The 6,974-nt window shown below is 35.1% G+C and overlaps 1 protein-coding gene across 2 annotated transcripts in view; it reads right to left on the reverse strand.

Annotated features, from left to right (window-relative positions):
• AFF4 (ALF transcription elongation factor 4) overlaps positions 1–6,974 on the reverse strand; it is a 91,980-nt gene that overhangs the window by 61,242 nt on the left and 23,764 nt on the right. The gene's annotated exons all lie outside the window — the stretch shown is intronic.

Raw genomic sequence — 6,974 nt, forward strand, 5'->3', positions numbered from 1 at the left:
GCAGGAATTTTGGTTAAATAGATAATGAAAAATGTTGTCAACACACTCTTCCCAGGAGATAGATTTAATCATCTGTCCTGGTTATGTTTTGTTTTGTTTTGAAAGTCCTGTTGGAGGCCAAAGGGAAAAAACAGGTTATACTGTGGAGTATTTCCAGCCTTATGATTCATAAATCAAATCAAATCAGAAAAGTAAAGTCAATCAAGACTGGGGGAAACTATAATCATAAAATGACAATGGACAGCAAAACCAATATATTCTTGAGGACTTTTATAAGTACAAATAAACATTCAAAGATAAAACATCCTATTTGCACAGTTTAATATCATGCAAATAAAGCAACTTAGTGTTTAAAAAAATGTTCTAAGTGTCCAAATGTGTATTCAAGTTCTTATATGCACAATTTTCTAATAAATTTATAAAAGAATATAAACTATTTTGAGGTTGTGGAATTAGTGTGTGCTTGCTTTGGTCTCCCATCAGAACCACAAAAAGTATTTGATTCTTTCTTTAATAAATACCATAAAACATCTACACTTTGGTACTCAAAAATAAAAACAAAGAACATTTATTATCCTCCAGCACACTTGAACCAACTAATAACTGTATATCACCAACAATCAGGTTTCAAATAGACCTCTAGGGCTATGGTGCTGCAACATACAAACTTATCTGTATCTGTTAGGGTCTATGTTAATGACCAATTTCCTTATGTTTCCCTAAATTTAATTCTTGAAAGATCAGAAAACAACAGAAATGCCTTATTTAAACTATAATTTAATTTTATGTATTCAACAGCGCTAAAATAATCATGCAAGAAACACGTGAACATTTACTTCAAAAACGGATGATTCCCACAATAAAATTCCTCCTATAATAATAAAAAACCTTTTCTTAAACAATAAGTCATCACACTGAATACTTCCTCTTTTAAATAAGGCTGCCAAGAAGCTCATAATTAAATTAAATGATTATAAGAACTAATATTATGTTCTATAAGTTCATAGAACTATAAGCTTACAGAGCTATAACTCATATAGAACTATATAAGCTTATAAGAACTAATATTCTAGTTGTAGCTCTTATTCTCTAATTTTTTTCTGATTTGACTTATTTTCACATCTAATGTGTCAGTTCTATTTTTTTCTCCTGTGTCTTTCAACATCAGTATCTCTGCCTAAAATAAAGTTTTCCTCAAAGCAGTAATTCCAGTAATTCCACTTGAGCTGCCCTAAAATTATTATGAAATTTAAGTATGACTCAATTTGAAGTATATCTCTGTTTGTACAGGCAAAACTATATTCCTCAGGACATCTGCAACTGTACTGAAACAGGATTCAGTAAAAAATAACAAATTGCTGTATCACAACAATATGTGACTACTAGAAAAAATAATTTTTAAAAGAAAATTAGCAAGTAGAAAGGAGGTTCTCCATCTAAGATTTTTAATTGCTTAAGGTAAATTGTTTAAGTACCCATCCGGTACTTATTTTAAGTTGATATATTAATGACAAACAAATTTTTTCTTCCAGTTTTACTGAGGTATAATTAATACACAGCACTGTACAAGTTTAAGGTGTACAGTATAATGATTTGATATATATCATGAAGTGATCATAACAGTAAGTTTAGTGAACACCCATCATCTCATATAGATACAGAATTAAAGAAATAGAAAAAAATTATTTTTCTTGTGATAACTAATGATTTACTCTCAACTTTCATATAAAACATACAGCACTGTTAATTTTATTAATCATGTTGTACAGTACCTCCCTAGTACTTATTTATAACTGGAAGTGTGTACCTTTTGACTGCCTTCAACCGATTACCCGGACCCCAACTCCAACCCCCCCAATCTCTGGTAGCCACAAGTCAGATATCTTTTTCTGAGTTTGTTTTTGAAGTATAATTGGCCTACAACACTATGTTAGTTCCTGTTACACAACATAGTGATTTGATATTTCTATACATTTGAAACTGATCACCACAATGAATCTAGCTAAGATTATGTCACCATACACAGATATTACATAGTTATGACCATATTCTCCACACTGTATATTTCAAACCCTTGACTCATTTACTTTGCAGCTGGAGTTTGTACCTCTTAACCTCCCTCACCTGTTTCTTTCCTTCCCTCCCAATCCCTTCCCTCTGGCAACCACCTGTTTGTTCTCTGTATCTAAAACTCTGTTTCTGCTTTGTTGTTTGTTTGTTTTTTAAGACTCCACATATAAGTGAAATCATACAGTATTTGTCTTTCTCTAATTTATTTCACTTAGCATAATACCTTCTAGGTCCATCTATATTGTTGCAAATTGCACAATTTCATTCTTTGTTATGGCTGAGTAATTTTCCATTATAAATATTTATAGATCACATCTTCTTTATCTATTTATCTACTGATGGGAACTTCAGTTGCTTCCATATCTTGGCTACTGTAAATAATGCTGCAATGAACATAAGGGTGCACATATCTCAAGTGTTTTTGTTTTCTTCAGGTAAATACCCAGGAGTGGAATTGCAGGATCATAGGGCAGTTCTATTTTTAATTTTTTGAGGAATCTCCATATTGTTTTCCTTAGTGGCTGCACCAATTTACATTGTCACCAACAGTGCACAAGGGTTCTCTTTCCTCTACATCCTCCCCAACACTTTTTATTTGTTTTCTTTTGATAATGGCTATTGTGTGTGAGGTGACATCTCATTGTGGTTTTGATGTCCATTTCCCTGATGATTAACGATGCTGAGTATCTCTCCTGTGCCTCTTGGCCATCTATAATGTTTTCCTTGGAAAAATGTCTATAGATCCTCTGGCCATTTTTCAGTTGGGCTGTTTGTGCTTTTTATGTTGAGCTGTATGAGTTCTTTTACATTTTGGATATTAACCACTTATCTGACAGAGCATTTGGAAATATCTTCTCCCACTCAGTAGGCGGCCTTTTCATTTTGTTGATAATTTCCTTCACTGTGCAAAAGCTTTCTAGTTTGACACAGTCCCATTTGTTTATGCTTTTGTTTCCCTTGCCTGAGGGAATATATCAAAAAATATTACTAAGACCAATGTCAAACAGCATACTATGTTTTCTTTTAGGAGTTTTATGGTTTCAGGTCTTACATTTAAGTCTTTAATTCATTTGGAATTTATTTTTGTACATGGTGTTAGAGAGTAGTCCAGTTTGACTCTTTTGCATATAGCTGTCCAGTTTTCCCAACACCATTTACTGAAGAGGCTGTATTTCCCTCATTGTATATTCTTGTCTCCTTTGTCATAGTTTAATTGCTCATGTACGTATGAGTTCATTGCTGAGCTCTCTGTTCTGTTCCACTGATCTATGTGTCTGTTTTTGTGCCAGTACCATACTGTTTTGATAGCTGTAGATTTGTAGTATGGTTTGAAATAGGGGGACATGATACGTACAGCTTTGTTCTTCTTTCTCAAGACTGTTTTGGCCATTCACGGTCTTTTCTATTTCCATACAAATTTTAAAATTATTTGTTCTAGTTCTGTGAAAAGTGCCACTTGTATTTTGATAGAGATTGCATTGAATCTGTACACTGCCTTGGGTGGTATGGTCATTTTAATAACATTAATTCTTTTAATTCATGAACACGTTCTCTCTTTCCATCTATTTGTATCATCTTCAATTTCTTTCATCAGTGTCTTACAGTTTTCCAAATACAGATCCTTTACCTCCTTAGTTAGGTTTACTCCTAGGTATTTTATTCTTTTTGATGCAATTGTAAATAGGATTATTTTCATAGTTCATTGTTAGTGTATAGAAATGCAACAGATTTCTGTAAAATAATTTTTTATCCTGTACCTTTACCAAATTCACTGATGAGCTCCAGTAGTTTTTCGGTGATGTCTTTAGAATTTTCTATTTATAGTATCATGTCACCTGCAAACAGTGACAGTTTTTACTTCTTCTTTTCCAATTTGGATTCATTTCTTTTTCTTCCCTGTATGCTGTGGCTAGAACTTCCAATACTATGGTGAATAAAAATGGCAAAAGTAGACATCCTTATCTTGTTCCTGATCTTAGAGGAAATGCTTTCAGCTTTTCACCATTATGTTGTTAGCTGCAGGCTTATCATATACAGCCTTTATTATGTTGAGGTATGTTCCCTCTAAATCCACTTTGCGGAGAGCTTTTTATCATAAATGGACACTGAATTCTGTCTGAGGCTTTTTCTGCATCTATTAAAATGATCATATAATTTTTATTCTTCAATTTGTTAATGTGTATAACACTGATTTTCAGATGTGGAACCACCCCCTTGAACCTCTGACATAAATCCCCCTTGATCATGGTGTATTATTCTTTTAATGTATTATTGAATTCAGTTTGCTAACATTTTGTTGAAGATTTTTGTATCTACATTCATCAGTGATACTGGTCTGTAATTTTCTTTTTTTGTGTTGTCTGTGTCTGTAGCAAGGTAATGCTGGCCTCAAAGAATGAGCTTGGAAATACTCCTTCATTTGCAATCTTTTTGAACAGTTTGAGAATGAGAGGTGTTAACTCTTCTCCAAATGTTTGGTAGGATTCTCCTGTGAAGCCATCTGGTCCTATACTTTTGTTCGTTGGGACTTTTTAATTTTTTTTTTTTTTTTTTTGCGGTACACGGGCCTCTCACTGTTGTGGCCTCTCCCGTTGCGGAGCACAGGCTCCGGACGCACAGACTCAGCGGCCATGGCTCAAGGGCCCAGCCGCTCCGTGGCATGTGGGATCCTCCCAGACCGGGGCACGAACCCGTGTCCCCTGCATCCGCAGGCAGACTCTCAACCACTGTGCCACCAGGGAAGCCCGGGGCTTTTTAAATTATTGATACAACTTCATTACTGGTAATTCGTCTGTTCATATTTTCTATTTCTTCCCAATTCAGTAAAATTCAAAACAGTCCTAAATGAAATCCTAGGGACAAAAAGAAATGCAAAGAAATATCTGCAACTTTAGTTGGTTGGTTGCTGGTAAAGATAATGGTGTAGCAATTTTATTGCTACAAGACTGAACAAATAAGTAAACGTAAACATCCTGAAACTTTTAGGGAACCAGGGACCTTACTATGAGAAAACAGATACAAATATAGAGTGGAATAAGGAGAAAAAGAACCTTTGGGGATTAGGAAGTAGTACTATGAACTTATGCTTATATTAAAAATAAAATAAATTATATCTAAGTATATATACACACATATACATATATATACACACACACACATATGGTGTCTCTAGCTCCATCCACTGAAAAAGTCTAGAAGCAGTGACAATCTGGTAGAGGAAGCACCCTCAGCAACCAAATTTTGTTTTCTAATATCATTCCCTGCTAAAATGGAACAGGACTTCTTGGGGAAATAGCGAATTCCAGAGTTATAGCAAGGAAGGTAAAAAGTGAGCCTAAAGTATCTTATTGTAACAGTAAGAAAATGCTCAAAAACAGATGGAGACATATCAAAAGGACACAAGATCCAGCTTGAAGGGGCTCTCACTGGTCAAATTTTAAAACATGAGCATTACAATGAACAAGCAACGGAATATAACAAATTGAATAAAAAAAGAATCCCTGAGAACTATACCCAATATCTTGTAACAATCTATAATGGAATATAATCCTCAAAAAAGCCAGAATCACTATGCTGTACACCTGAAACTAACACAATATTGTAAATCAACTACACTTAAAAACAAAAGAAAAATCCCTGAATCCGCAGAATAATAGCAAAGAATAAAATTAAAAGACAAATAAGTCAGGGAGCAAATGTACTTCTTCATAAAAGAATGCCAACTAATAAATGTAGGAGAAATAAAAGAATTAAAAAATCGCTTTTCTGCAGCCACTAAAGTAATAATTGAGGCAAAAAACATCAATGGATGCTAAAACCATTGGGTAAAAATTGGGAGGCAATGGAATATTCAGTATCACCCCCACAGAATATCAAGTATAAAGAAAAAAATCTTTGAAGTAGAGAAGTAAACACTACCCATAATCAAGTGATCAGACTTATATCAATAATGGGGCAAACTGACATCATGTGCCTTCTAATGTGATGCACTAAAGACATATCACCACCTCAGTATTCTACCTGTTAAAAATATTTAACCTGAATCTAATCACAAGTAAGCAGACAAACCTAAACAGAAACATTCTTCAAAACTGGCCTGGACTCTTCAAGCAATGTCAGAGAACAAAAGGAGAGACAAACAGACAGGGGCAGGCACTGGAGATTATGTCTATATTCTACATTCAAGATGACACAACAGGACTTTCCTGGTGGCACAGTGGTTAAGAATCCGCCTACCAATGCAGGGACACGGGTTCAATACCTGGTCTAGGAAGATCCCACATGCCGCGGAGCAACTAAGCCCATGAGGCACAACTACTGAGCCCACATGCCACAACTACTAAAGCCTGCGCACCTAGAGCCCGTGCTCCGCAACAAGAGAAGCCACCGCAATGAGAAGCCTACATACTGCAATGAAGAGTAGCCCCCGCTTGCCACAACTAGAGAAAGCCTGCATGCAGCAATGAAGACCCAATGCAGCCATAAATAAATAAATAAATAAGAAAGAAAGAAAGAAAGAGGACACAACTAAATGCAATGCATGATCCTTCATACCCCAGACCCTGGATCTGAGGAGGAAAAAATGACTGTGAAGGTCATTAATGGAAAACTTGGGAAGATTTTAATATGAATGGTATTTCAGATAATCATAGCAATGTGATAACTGTATTTGTTTATGCAGGAGAAAATCTTTGATTCTTACTTAGGACATACACAACACACAGGCAAAATGTCATCATGTTTGCAAACTCTCAAATGGTTCAATGACCACTGGAATATATATTTATTATGTATAGATAGCATGTATATAGATGGTATGTGTGTGGAAGGTGGGAGAGACAGACAGAGAGGAATGGATAAAGGAAGGAGGGAAAGACAGAGGGTGAGGGAGGGAAAGAGTCAGG

The sequence above is a fragment of the Lipotes vexillifer genome, unplaced genomic scaffold, assembly GCF_000442215.2.
Source record: "Lipotes vexillifer unplaced genomic scaffold, Lipotes_vexillifer_v1.1 scaffold217, whole genome shotgun sequence".
Lineage (NCBI taxonomy): Eukaryota > Metazoa > Chordata > Mammalia > Artiodactyla > Lipotidae > Lipotes > Lipotes vexillifer.